Raw genomic sequence first — 15265 nt, forward strand, 5'->3', positions numbered from 1 at the left:
GACTCAGAAAAGTGTTTAACTAGAGCAAAATTTTTTACTTTAGGGACCCAGAGATGGTAGTAAGTTCACCCTAATCCAGTACTGCTCTATGGGATTTCTGATGGAAATTTCCTCTCTTCATCATTGTGAGTGATGTAGAAATTAACAGGCCAATTCCCATATCTAGTCTCTATGCCATTTTTGGACAAACCACAAGGACGTTATTTTAAAATAAGTGTTTAAAGAGATAGAAGTTATTTCATATGCTTTGCATCCATATGCATATTTGTACTTGAAGATAGCTGCACACTCAGTCCTGCTGGCCTCACCCTCATTGCTTGATAGGAATCTCAACGACGGTCCATTTTCTCAGTCACAATCTTGGGAGTATTTAGACATTTGCTTGTGTTGGCAATGGGACATTTCCCCAAGTCAAAAAAGAGAATCTCTGCCCGTGTGTTTAGCTTTGTTAAAATGACAGGACAGATTTGTAAAAATAGCAAGATCTTATGTCTTAATGATCACCTACACAGAAATTAGCTACTATGCTTGTTTCCCCAAGTTAGGGGGTATGAACACTAGTACAGTTCATACTTTACTGCATGCTTTTTGTAACTTAAATTCTGCCATGATTTTTAAGGAGCACCCTGTATTCAGAATCTCATACTGTTTCATAAACCTTTCAGCAAGAATCTGTTAAGAGCATCAACATGCTGTTTTGATTATGTCTTAGCTCATCCGTTTAAGGAGGCTGAAAAGTTGTTTCAGCAGATTTCCTGCAGGTGGATCCGATTACCTGGACTCCACTGTTTCAGTAAGATAAATGGAAAACTTAGATCTTCATGAAAGACGGGCTGGAGGGAGAAATTCTGCAATGAATTCTCTCAAGAAGTAAAGAGTTCCCTCTCCCTAAAAATGTTTAATCATAGACTTGGTGATGGCTGTTGGAGAGATTTTTTGGTAGAGGATTCTGATGTGAGACTGAAAGGCTTATAGGCTTGTAAGTTCTTAACCAATTGAGAAATTTTCAAAGTCTAGATTATGTAAAAAGGCTGACATAGGATTTATTGAATTTTTAATGACATATACACAGGCTGGCATCCATGTAAGGCTGGCATCTGGTGTTCTAAGTTATCACTAGTAAAGTTTGGGTTCATCATGACAGCAACTTCAGAAAAGCTTGTGCTGAATTTATTCTTCAGCTTGAAATCTTCAGTCACTATTCTTTAACCTGTTCTTTCTTTTCATGGACTGTCAAGCTCTGGATTTGAAGGCAAGTCGTTCAAGTTTAAAGACTGGGGAATCCAGGTAGTCTCAGATGTGAATGTTCTTTGACAAACTCCTAATGATTCTTAAGAATTTTGGAAGCACAGAATCCTTTCAGATCCTACCCAGGAAAGTGGAATATTAAATAGTATAGGCTCAGAGGATTCACCACGAATTAGGAATCCTTCTAAGGAAAAATGTATCCTCTCCAAAGACTCACATTCTTACTTCTTAGGAGCTGGCAGAACACACCAATTGAACTTCAAGTTATTCTCACTCAGCACTGAATCTCTTTGTGTAAGTTAAACACATTAACAGATATAAAACATAACAGGGACCTACCTTATAGCACAGGAAACTCTACGAATAGTTTGTAAATGGCCTGCATGGGAAAAGGATCTAAAAAAGACTAGGTATCTATATATGTGTAACTGATTACTTTGCTGTACGCTTGAAACTGACACAATACTGTAAATCAAATATATTTCAATAAAAATTTAAAAAATTAAAAAAACCTCCATCACTTAAAAAAAAACCACATTAACAGAAAGTAATAAATACCACCCCCCTAACAATAACGGTGAATTATATACACGAGGAAATCATCTCAGAATTATAAAGGAGTTCATAAAACATAAAAGCCATGGATGAAATCACTCTCAGAACTGTAAATAGAAATAGAATAAAAGAAAGTAAAAAGGCCAATGGGAAATTACATAAAAATGAAAGACTGTTCACAAAAAAATACCATAAACAAGATTAAAAGGAAAATGAGAAATTAGGGGGAAATAATTGCAATAAACATTTAGGATGAAGAAGGGTTTTAGAAGTCAGCAATAAAACCATTAAAAACCATTGTAGCAAATGCTCATAGTATGTAAAAATATTATTTTTATAGCAGTTATTGAGTTATTATGATGTGACAGAAAAGGGGGGCCTTGGGACAAACACTCTTTATTTTCAAGGAGCTTAATTGACAATAAATGAAAAGCAAATGGTCAATTAACATGTGAAAAAATGCCCAACTTCACTTCATAATAAAAGAAATCACAAAACTATTCAGAAACAACTTTGGCCTCTCATATTAAGAGAGGTGAAAAATAATATTACTGAATATTATTGAGGAGGTGGGAAACAGATGCTTTTATCTATTGTAGTAAGACAGTCCATGATGGCAAGTTTTTGGAAAGTATTTTTGAAACACGTGTTAAGAGTCTTCAAAAGTAAGTGCTTTTTTGATCTATTTATTTCTCTTCTATATTGGTTCCAAAACAGTAATTGAAAACTCAAATACATACAAGTCCATTGCAGTATTAATTATTATCTCAAAAAACTAAGACTGATCTAAATTCTGTTTAAAAATATATACTGTGGTACAAATTGTGCTAAAATAACATACATACTTAGAAAAAACTAATGTAGAAAAATTACCCAATATTTTAATTTTTGCTTTTGTATTTCTAAATTTTTTATGTATATTATTTTTCTAATGAAATGTTATTAATATAAAATATTAGCAATAATTATCTCAGACTGCTGAATTTGGGGTGATTTTTATTTTCTTTTAAAGAAAATTATTTATTTATTTTTCCAGAATCTCTACAATGAATGTTTTTATATCTTTTATAAGTTTAGAGAAAAGCTAAACTTTATTTAAAAACACATCTTGACTGCAAGAATGTATTTAAATCCATCTTCAAATATCCATCAAATTATAAGAATTCTATGGAAGCAGGAAAGAACTTACTTACATAGAGAAGATACCAGGTAGACCTAGCTGTCTTTAGAAATTGTGGTTATTTAATTGATTACATTTATGGGATTTTGTAAAATCCCATTTTGTAAAATCCGAAAAATTGATGCTTTTGAACAATTATGTTAGAGCAGACTCTTGCGAGTCCCTTGGACTGCAAAGAGATCCAACCAGTCCATCCTAAAGGATATCAGTCCTGGGTGTTCACTGGAAGGACTGATGCTGAAGCTGAAACTCCAATACTTTGGCCACCTCATGAAAAGAGTTGACTCATTGGAAAAGACCGTGATGCTGGGAGGGATTGGGGGCAGGAGGAGAAGGGGACGACAGAGGATGAGATGGCTGGATGGCGTCACCGACTCGATGGGCATGAGTTTGAGTAAACTCCGGGAGTTTGTGATGGATAGGGAGGCCTGGTGTGCTGCGATTCATGGGGTCGCAAAGAGTTGGACACAACTGAGCGACTGAACTGAACTGATAGGATTTTGATTTAAAAAAAAAAGACAGAAATGAGTATTTTCCACTTGATACCTGATGTATAATTTTGAAAAGGTCATTTGATCCTAAAATGTAGTAGACATTTTTGAAGTTTAGAAATTGGTTTACAGGATGCGAGCTTTAAGTTAAGCACTTATATATTTATTAAATATTTTTCTCATAGATTTGCAGTAAGCCATTTAAAACCACATTAAATCTTTTAATCTTGTTTTTTAAAAATATTTTTCACATTTAATCTTGAGGGGTGCAAATTAGTTGCTTTTTAGAAAACCCTTGCTAAGACCCAACTAAAGATAAAGTGTCTGCGAGTATTTTAACTCACAAGTGATATGGCAGTGTTTTATTACTACTTTCAGATAAAGAATTGTATTCTTGCTGTTTCTTGACTCTACACAGCATGTGGATGAACTTCTTGAGGTTGGTACTACTCTGCGTATTACAACACAGGGATGCCAGCGGAGGGGGAAATCACATTCTTGAGTACACAAGACTTTGCATTTGGAACCCCCTCCGTTCTAGATTCTGCCATATGTATCTCTTCTTTTGGTTCTAATTTGGATCCTTTCATTGTAATAAAACTATAATAATAAAAAAAAGAAATGAAGAGGTTTAAAGAGCCATCTCAATCACCAAAGTCATCATATCGTTTGAGAAATCTTCCTACTTGTTAACAACTAGATATATTTCTTTCCATACTATGTCTGTGGATATAGGTACAAATATACACACATAACACATGCACGCATGCACAGAGACACATACCCAGCATTCCTTCAAGTATTTTTCTTTCTCATCAATTACTTCATTTATTTATTCCATCAGTTGAATGTTTCTTGAATATCTGTAATGTGATAGACACTTCAGTTCAGTGTTTAGAAATTTAGAAATTGTGGTTCAGTTTAGAACCACAAGTATTCAGAGTCTTAAGCACCATCAATACCAAAGATGAGTCAGACACATCTGAGGGGCTTACAGTGTCTGACAGATAGTGAAAGTCGCTCAGTTGTGTCCGACTCTTTTTGACCCCATGCACTATACAGTTCATGGAATTCTCTAGGCCAGAATACTGGAGTGGGTAGCTGTTCCCTTATCCAGGGGATCTTCCCCAGGGATCAAACCCAGGTCTCCTGAATTGCAGGAGGATGTTTTTACCAGCTGAGCCACCAGGGAATCCCCACTTACAAAATAGTGAGTAAGACAAAATCGTAAGTGTTATTGCTGGTTATGTTATAGTAAAGGGAGCCACAGAATAGTAAGTACTAACAGGGGGATGATTAATTTTGCTTCCTTTGGGGTGAGCGTATAAAGAAATAACACTTAAATTGGGTATAAAGAGTGGGAGGTTGTGAGGCAGAAGAGAATAGGATATTCTAGGTAGCAGGAATCTATTCACGTTAAAAAACCTTGGATTTGTGAATGTCTACCCTATATGTAGGCATTTCCCCTTATGGCAGAAAGAGAAGAGGAATTAAAGAGCCTCTTGATGAAGGTGAAAGAGGAGAGTGAAAAAGCTTGCTTAAAACTCAACATTCAAAAAATGAAGATCATGGCATCCAGTCCCATCACTTCATGGCAAATAGATGGGGAAACAATGGAAACAGTGACAGACATCATTTTCTTGGGTTCCAAAATCACTGTGGATGGTGACTGCAGCCATGAAATTGAAAGACACTTGCTCCTTGGAAGAAAAGCTATGACAAACCTAGACAGCATATTAAAAAGCAGAGACATTAACTTTGCCAACAACGGTCCATGTAGTCAAAGCTATGGTTTTTCCAGTGGTCATATATGGATGTGAGAGCTAAACAATAAAAAAGTGTGAGCGCCGAAGAATTGGTGCCTTCGAACTGTGATGTTGGAGAAGACTCTTGAGAGTCCTTTGGACTGCAAGGAGATCAAACCAGTCCATCCTAAAGGAAGTGAATCCTGAATATTCATTGCAAGGAGTGATGCTGAAGCTGAAGCTCCAATACTTTGGCCACCTGATGTGAAGAGCTGACTTGTTGGAAAAGACCCTGATGCTGGGAAAGATTGAAGGCGGGAGAAGGGGACGACAGAGGATGAGATGGTTGGATGTCACCACTGACTCAATGGACATGACTTTGCGTAAGCTCTGGGAGATGGTGAAGGACAGGGAAGCCTAGAGTGCTGAGTCCATGGGGTTGCAAAGAGCAGAAAATGCCTGAGCAACTGAACAACAGCAACATATATAGGACTGACCAAATGAATTATAAGTGGGTAATGGCTGTTGGGGTTCAAAGGTGAGGGGCCTCATACTCCAGGCTCCATTTAAGTCTCAATCACCTGTGGCCTGGCACAGGACCATTATCAAGCCCTTCAAGGCCAAGGATCATTTTGTTATCTGCCTGGTCAGTTATCCCAGGGCATTCTGTTTGGGTATGCAAATCAGGCCCCTCTGTGCATTAAGCACTCCTCCATTCTTGCTGAAGCGGTGCTTTGCTTAATTAAGCCTCTTTGTCTCTTCAGGTATACTTCTTTCAGAATCTAATAGTAAACAACACCCAGAGTGCTTCACAAGACCTCATTTGCAATGACCTAGGAAACCCAACTTTGCTAATCAGCAAGGAACACCTCCTCAGGCTGGCAACTGGGTCAAAATGTTAATTACTCCCCAGTAGTCACATTTTTTTTTTCTCTTTTCATTTACTCTTTCACCTTTTCAGAGTCTTTAATGGAGTTTGAATTTTCCTTACTGCTGAAACTACTAGGTGTTAAAAATAAGTTAGCCCTTTGCCTGTCTCCTGGGCACCTATGATCTCAGCCATCCTTGTCTTCTCTTTCCAAGTTAATTATATTCAGTGTGAGCTTGAATTTTCAAATCCATCTGTTTTCTTCATATCTGTAGACAATTTATTTATATCTACTCTTTTAAATAGAAAAGAGATGGAACAACAGTTTCCTCGTACTTTAAACCTTTGAGTTCAATGCAATAACCATTTCTTTTAGAATAAAATCAAGGGGAGAGAAATTATTTCACAGCTGCTCTGTGTCTAAGCACTGATAAAAAAACTTCCCCAAACAGCTAAGGTCTGTTTCTGTGATTCTCTTCTCTAGGCACCTATCTCACTTTATAGTTAAGTACGTATTTGCGTGTTAGCATTTTTAATGCTAGCTGGCTCATAAACATTGCAAAGGCAGGAAAATATTTTGTCAATCTGTGTCTGAAAGAATATATTACCTGGAATATGCTAGGTGCTCAATAAATATTTATAGAATGAAGGAAGAAAGGAAGGACTCAAGATATAATAACTCTAACACTTCAGAGACTCACACTTGTTTTTATCACCAAGTACCATTTTATTAATTTTTACTTTCATGGATGCTGTTTTGGTTACCTATTGCTTCAGAACAAATTGCCCCAAAGCTCTTGGTTTAAAATGTAAACAGTTTGTTATTTTTCACTATCCTGTGGCTTGGCTGGATGGTTCCTCTGTTGCCCTCTCCTGGGTCACTCACTATAAATGCTGGACAGTCAGCTGGGCTGTCAGATCCAAGATGGTTCAAAGTTGTGTCTGGCAGTTGGTGTTAGCGACCAGCTGGGGTACCTCAGTTCTGCTCCGGGTAGCCTCTCATCCTCCATTAGGCTAGACTGGCTTTCTTACACAGTGTCTTAGTGCAGGATTCCAAGAGGGCAAATGTGGAAGCTTCAAGGCTTCTTGAGGCCTCGACTTTGGAAAACTTTTCCTCTAAGATTCAGTACAAGGCAAGGATGCCCACTCTGGCCACTTGTGTTCAACTTAGTACTAAAAGTCTATTGAGGCAAGAAAAAGGAATAAAAGACACCAAATTGGAAAGGAAAAAGTAAAATTTTTTTCTGTCTGCAGATGACATGATCATATATGTAGAAAATTCTAGACTCAACAAAAAACTGTTAGAACTAATAAATGAATTGAGTAAAGTCTCAGGAAAATACAAAATCAACACGCAAAAATGAGTGAAATTTCAGTGCACTAACAACAAACTATCCGAAGGAGTTAAGAAAACAATCCATTTACAATACCAACTGAAAGAAAAAAATAGGAATAAATTTAACCAAAGAGGTGAAAGGCTTGTATACTGTAAATCAAAAACATTGATGAAAGATATTAAATGAAACTCCAATAGAAACATATCCTGGGTTCATGAACTGGAAACAGTAATGTTAAAATATCCATATCACCCAAAGTGATCTATACATTCAGTGCAATTCCAAATCCCAATGACATTCTTTACAGAAATGGAAAAAACAACACTAAAATTCATATGCAAATACCAAAGATCCCAAATAGTTAAGTGAAGTGAAGTCACTTAGTCGTGTCCGACTCTTGGTGACCACATGGACTGTAGCCCACCAGGCTCCTCTGTCCAGGGATTCTCCAGGCAAGAATACTGGAGTGGGTTGCCATTTCCTTCTCTACGGGATCTTCTGGACCCAGGGACTGAACCCAGGTCTCCCGCATTGCAGACATAAGCTTTAACATCTGAGCCATCAGGGAAGGCCCAAATAGCTAAGGCACTCTTAAATAAGAACAAAGCTGGTGGCATCATAACTACTGATTTCAAAATATATTAAAGGGTATAATATTCAAAACAATATGGTACTTGTACCAGTGAAACAGAGTAGAGAATCCAGAAATAAATCTATGCATTTATTGTCAACTAATTTTTGACAAGGTGCCCAGAATACACAGTGGGGAAAGGAGAACCTCTTCAATAAACAGTATTGGGAAAGCTGGATACCTTCATGCAGAAGAATGAAACTGGGCTTTTATCTCACACCATATACAAGTATCAACTCAAAACAGATTATATAAATCTAAGACCTGAAGCTGTAAAACTAGAAGAAGAAAACATATGGGAAAATTATCTTGACATTGGTCTTGGCATTGGTTTCATGGGTATGACATCAAAAGCACAGGCAATTGATGTTTGATCAAATAAAAATGCTTCTGCAAAGCAAAGAAAAATGAAATGAAAACAAACAAAAAACCACTAAAAAAAAAAAAAAACCACACACAAAAACCAATCAATAGAGTGCAGAAACAACCTATTAAATGAGAGAATATTTTCAAATCATATGTCTATGGGAGGGTTAATGTCCAAAATACATAAGGAATTCAAATAACTCAGAACAACTTGATTAAAAAATGAACAATGGGCCTGAATAGACATTTCTCTAAAGAAGACATACAAATAATTAACAGAGGATAAATTGCTCAACATCATTAGTCACCAGGGAAAGCCAAATCAAAATGATAATGAGATATCACTTCATACCTGTTAAAATGGCTATCACCAAAAAGACAAAAAGAATGTTTGTCAAGAATGTGGAGAAAAGGGAACCCTTATACACTGTTGGTGGGAATGTAAATTGGTCTAGCCATTATGAACAGCGGTATGGTGATTCCTCAAAGTGAGATGGATGAACCTAGAGTCTTTTAATACAGAGTGAAATAAGTCAGAAAGAGAAAAACAAGTATTATGTGTTAATACGTATATATGGAATCTAGAAAAATGGTACTGATTAATGTAGTAGAGAATGGACTTGTGGACACTGTGGGGGAAGGTGAGGGTGGAATGAATTGAAAAATGGCATTGGCATATATACACGATCATGTGTAAAATAGATAGTGCGATGTTGCTAAATTACACAAGGAGTCAACTCTGTGATGACCTAGAGGGGTGGGATGAGGAGAGGAGGAAGGCTCGGGAGGGAAGGGATATTTATATGTAATTATGGCTGATTCACGTTGTATGGCAGAAACCAACACAATTTTCCATCAGTTAAAAAATAAACAAAATTTAAAAAAGAAATATAAAAATAAAATTGTTATAAAGAAAAAATAGAACTGCCACATGATCCATCAGTCCCACTTCTGAGTACATATCTGAAAAAATGAAGTGCTCAGTAATAATTAAATTTATTAGCAAAATATAGATATTGGTTTTGAAGTTTTTCAGGGAGGTAGCAAATGTATTCAGTTTTGTAAGTTAAGGAAAGCACCCCACTTTATTTAAGATGCTACAGAAACAACTGTATTCTCAGTAGAAATCAGGCAGTGTTTTAGAAAATTTTTTTGCTTTTGATTAGGGGGTGACTTTATACTTTTAAATAGGATTTTGATAGAAGAGAATACCTTTAAAGCTGTATCCCAGAATTGCATTCCTAATAATAGTGTGATGAAACCCAGGATAACTTTTCATCCTCAAGAAACTCAAAGTTTATTTTCAGGATGTAGTATTAAGATTTTCAGTTGTTAAGGTAGCAAGTGCTTGTGGCTTTGTTGCTATAGAAATACAATTGATTTCAAAATTATTTACATTTTTTCCCTCAAACTTGTGCCTGAAAAAAGTAAAACATTTTATGAGGTGTTTAAATCTATTTTGATCCTTTTATATGATTTATTTATGTGTTTGGATTGAGTATTTATTAGCAGTGAGGAAATCACTTGGTGGAGAATTCTTTCATTGAGTAGTAGAGATGAGCGCATGTAATCTTAGAAGAAAATGCATCAGATGTTGATTGTCAGTCTTGTTTTTTTCCCCTCACCTTTGTGATGTGCTTTTTCCCATGATGGTGTTTCTGATGGAGTGCAGTGTCCTGGTAATGTGAACATTTATTGTTGTATTTTAGTTTCCCAACGGCATATCAGTGGCACATTTTACAAATCCATTGACTTTTGTTTTAATTGTGTTGACGTGTTTATTTACCCTTGGCTGTGCTAGGACTTCATCGCTGTGTGGGCTCTCCTCTGGCTGCAGCGAGCGGAGGCTGCTCTCTAGTTGCGGTGCACATGGGTTTTGGTAGTTTTGGTGTGTGGGTTCAGCAGTTGCGGTTCCCAGCCTCTGGAGCACAGGCTCAATAGTTGTAGCACACAGGCTTCGTTGCTCCACCGCATGTGGGATCGTCCCCAACTAGGAATAGAGCCAGTGTCTCTTGTATTGGCAGGCGGACTGTTCACCACTGAGCCCCCAGGCAGGCCCTTCCACTGTAATTTAGAGTTAGGAAACTGCTGTATATTGTTTTCTGGTTCACCCAAGAAGGTAGAGTTGATCTGCAGGAAACAGGAGACACTGGATATCCAGTCCTTGAGATTGGATGATGTCTTAGGCAATTACAAATTTTTTCATTTCATTGGAGCCCAGCATGGGGGTAAATTGTTCTGTAAATGTTGTTTAGTTGTTAGATCTATTGCAACCCCATGGACTGTAGCCAACCAGCTTCCTTTATACGTGAGATTTCCCAGGCAAGAATAATGGAGCGGGTTGCCATGTCCTTCTTCAGGGATCTTCCTGACCCAGGGATCGAACCTGCCTCTCCTGAATTGGCAGGATTATTTACCACTGACCTGCTAGGGAAGCCCCTCTGTAAATGCATATTAAGTGATAAATTTGCAAACACCAGAAATCAGAATACCAATTTAGCCTAGTGTTTTGCATGGACTATAGCTGTGTCTGAGCTAATAGCTGAAAGGGCAAATGAAACAATTTGCGGCTATCCCTTTTGGGTGAAGTCAGAAAGGAGTTATAGTTATAGGCTTAACCTTAGGTGAGGGAGGAGGCTACCGATAGAAGGAACCAGACTCTTGGCATAGAGAGGTGTCAACAAAAAATGGGATATTAAAAGAAGATATTATTGTTTTATATTTTGCTCTGGGCTCATTTCATTGAGCTTTTGAAGTAAATGGAAAATTAATCTTTGCCTTCCTGACAAGAAGTCCAAAGCAATCAGGAAGACTTGGATATTTTTTAAAAAATGTACAACTTTTAAAACATAATTCAATCCAGTCTTAATTTACTCACTGAAGCCTCAGCAATTTGTTAAGGCCATTTGGTGTGGATTTTTTCTTACTAGTTGTAAGAAAATCTCAGGGCTGGTTTCTCTCTGCTCACATTAGGTACAGGTCTCTGGGCACACATTGGACTGTGTTAAAAATAATTTGATCTAACTGAGGTTCATTTGATAGTCTCTAAAATATCTTTCAGGTCCAAGGTTCCATGATCACTGTGACATCATACCTTTTAAAAGCAGTAATTCCTGGGATGTCAAATGTAATGCAAGTGCCTAGATTTCTGAGAATCTGGTGTGATGAGTGCCTTCAGACAATTAGCCATACTTATAACATATTTGAATAATTATTAAATCTTCACTAATTCTTAATTGTTTGTTCAGGAGAAACTATGTTAAGGAAATATGAAAATTTTTACATAGGAAAATATTAAGAATAGAAGTGACAAGCTAGAAATAAATTAATATACAAATAATTTTTATTCACTGATTTGTGTTAATCAAAATTTAAATAAGTCACCTAAAATTGAATAAGTATGGAGGAGGGACACAGTTATGAGTTTACATAATGACAAATACCTAAATATTAATTAGATAAATGAAACTGATCATTGATTTCTCTTGAAAGTAAACATGCATACATATCATCAACACAAATACAAAATACACAGAAAAATCTTTGTCAGACCACCTCTGCCAATCTGCATGTATATATGTTTACGCATAGAAAAGCTATATAAAGGCAGAAAAATAAATTTAATAGTCATGCTTTTTCTTTTATACTTTGATTAAGTGCTAACTTTTTAAAATAAAACTCTTAATAAATTTAAATTAAAACAATTCACTGACCACTTTATATACTGGACTTATGTGAGGCATGTTGGAAATGTTATTAGAAAACTGTCTGTTGGTTTAGCCATTTACATTTTTAGAGTCATATATTTTCCATATTAGAAAGACAATGGAGGCAAACTCTTCCATTGCTTTTCAATGATCAAATAATAACTTCTGTTTATTGTGATAGGCCCTGTTTATTTATAAGACCCGTTGTGTTGGGTCTTCGGATGTCAGGGTTATTCACTGAACCCTGATTGCTGCACCTTAGAGATTCGAGAATGAAGCTTCCAGGAATTGTAGCCCCAGCGCAGCTTCTGATGGAAACTATAAAAGAACACCCAGCCTCTGTGCGTGGCTCTAGATCTCAGTTACAGAACCGAAATATCTCAGATATGACCTGTCTCAGTTTGTAGTTCTCGCACTGTTTATACAACCTTTCATCCAGATATGCATTTGGATATTACCTTGTTCCAGAATGGTCTCCATAAGATCTAGAACCAAGTACATTGGGTTAAAAGTCATTTGTCTTGATAACTGAGATATAAAAGTGGAGATCAGGTTATTAAAAATCTGGTTTCCATGACTCTTTTATATAAAGGGCTGATTATTATTAAAAATCAGCATCAGTTTTAAATGGCCATGGAGCAAGCAGTTTTAAGTATTTAGACAAAGGATGTGGGCTTACAGATTCAGCCCCAAACAAAATAAAATATTTACCTTTGTTGAGAGTGTTGGCTTTAAAAGCATTTTTTCTTACTATATCAAAGGGCATATTTTATACAAATCAAAAAAGGAAAATACAAACATAATGAACATCTATGAGATTAAAAGCTAATTACTTTCTGCAGTCTTGGCCAAATATACACTCTAACCTAAAGAGGATATGCCTGAGTGGACTTAATATCCTAAAAAGTGAAAGTGAAAGTCACTCAGTCCTGTCTGACTCTTTGCAATCCCGTGGACTGTAGCCTGCCCGGCTCCTCACTCCATGGAATTTTTCAGGCAAGAATACTGGAGTGGGCTGCCTTCTCCAGGGGATTTTCCTGACCTAGGAATTAAACTGGGGTCTCCTGCATTGCAGGAAGTTCTTTACTGTCTGAGCCACTAAGGAAGCCTAAATATAATGCAGATGCTGGTTTCTATCGCTTGTAGATAAGAGAACAAAGCTAAATGCAAAATAATATGCATAAACATTTCTTTAAGAATATGAGCTCATTTCTTTCAGGCTTAGTTCTTTTCCTGTAGGGGTGTAGGAGAAAGCAAAAGCCTAACAACAATAAAGCCCAGTTATTGGCTCTCTCCGAGATGATGGTACCGGTTGCCAAGCGGTGCAGGGAGGAGAGGCAGGTGGACCTGGGCGTTAGGCTCGCGCTCCTGATGTGCGGTGTTACAGCCGCCGCTTAGCCTTTCTGAGCCTCATTAGTAAACTGAGGTGAGCCTAACCTCCCAGGTGTGTCACATGTAATCTCACACGGTAGGGTTTCCCAGGTGGGCGCCAGTGGTGAAGGCCCTTCCTGTCAGTGCAGAAGATACAAGAGATGTGGGTTTGACCCCTGGGTCGGGAAGATCCCCTGGAGGAAGGGGCGGCAACCTACCCCAGTATTCTTGCCTGGAGAATCGCATGGACAGAGGAGCTTGGCAGGCTATAGTTCATGGGGTCGCAATGAATTGGATACAATTGATGTGACTTAGCACAGATGCAATCTTACTTGTTATATGTGTTCATCACATATAGTCATGCTATATGGTCATGCTAACAGGTAGGGCTGATTCTTGGAGGCATTAGCTTAGACCATATGAAATTGACATTTTTATAGATTTTAAAAATGGCCAAATTTCAGATCTCATTGTAAGGTGGTCCCCTCTTAGGAACCTCAAGGGCACTGTTACAGTGAGGCCATAGTCAAGGTCAATTTCCTTGGTGAGTTTTCACCTGATGATCAGGGATGGCCATATTCAGCAGTGACTAGTTTATAAGATACTGGAAATAACATTCACAGCCATGGAACTCTGGTCTCTTTGACTATCACACTTCCTAATGTCTACACAGACAAATATTTTATGTGTCACTAAGGTGAGCATGTTAAACTCACTGCATTTGCATGGTTACAGCACTGTTTCTGAGTCGCGGGGACACAAGAATCATGGACCACAAGCAGGCTAAAGCAGCCTGCTCTTTCTAATAATACCAATAACATAGGCAACCCTGTCTATATATTTTTTCTATTTTTTTAAAAAAAATTTTAATTGGAGAATAATCGCTTTACAGTATTGTGTTGGCTTCTGCCATACAACAACACAAGTCAGCCACAAGTACACACACATCCCTTCCCTCCTGAACCTGTCCCCCCACCCGCACGCCCATCCCACCCCCTAGGTTGTCCCAGAGCACCAGGTTAAGCTCCCTGTGCCCACACAGCGGGTTTCCACCAGCTCTCTATTTTACACAATAGTATGCATATGTCAGTGCTACCCTCTCAATTCGTCCTACCCGCTCCTTCCCCGCTGTATCCAAAGTCTGCTCTTTACATCTGTGTGTCTATGCCTGCTGCGCAAATAGGTTCAACAGTACCTTCAAAAACTAGGAATAAAACTACCATATGACCCAGCAATCTCACTGCTGGGCACATACCCTAAGAAAACCATAAATGAAAAAGACACATGTACGCCAATGTTCATGGCAGCACTATTGACAATAGCTAGGACAGAGAAGCAAACTAGATGTTCAGCAGCAGAGGAATGGATAAAGAACTTGTGGTTCACAGATACAATGGAGTATTCACTTCAGTTCAGTTCAGTCGCTCAGTCGTGTCCGACTCTTTGCGGCCCCATGAATCGCAGCACGCCAGGCCTCCCTGTCCATCACCAACCTCCAGAGTTTACTCAAACTCATGCCCATGGAGTCGGTGATACCATCCAGCCATCTCATCCTCTGTCGTCCCCTTCTCCTCCTGCCCCCAATCCCTCCCTGCGTCAGGGTCTTTTCCAATGAGTCAACTCTTCGCATGAAGTGGCCAAAGTATTGGAGTTTCAGCTTCAGCATCAGTCCTTCCAATGAACACCCAGGACTGATCTCCTTTAGGATGGACTGGTTGGATCACAAATTTTTACTCAGTCATAAAATGGATGCATTTGAGTCAGTC

Source organism: Cervus canadensis, chromosome 20 (genome assembly GCF_019320065.1).
Source record: "Cervus canadensis isolate Bull #8, Minnesota chromosome 20, ASM1932006v1, whole genome shotgun sequence".
NCBI classification, from domain to species: Eukaryota; Metazoa; Chordata; class Mammalia; order Artiodactyla; family Cervidae; genus Cervus; species Cervus canadensis.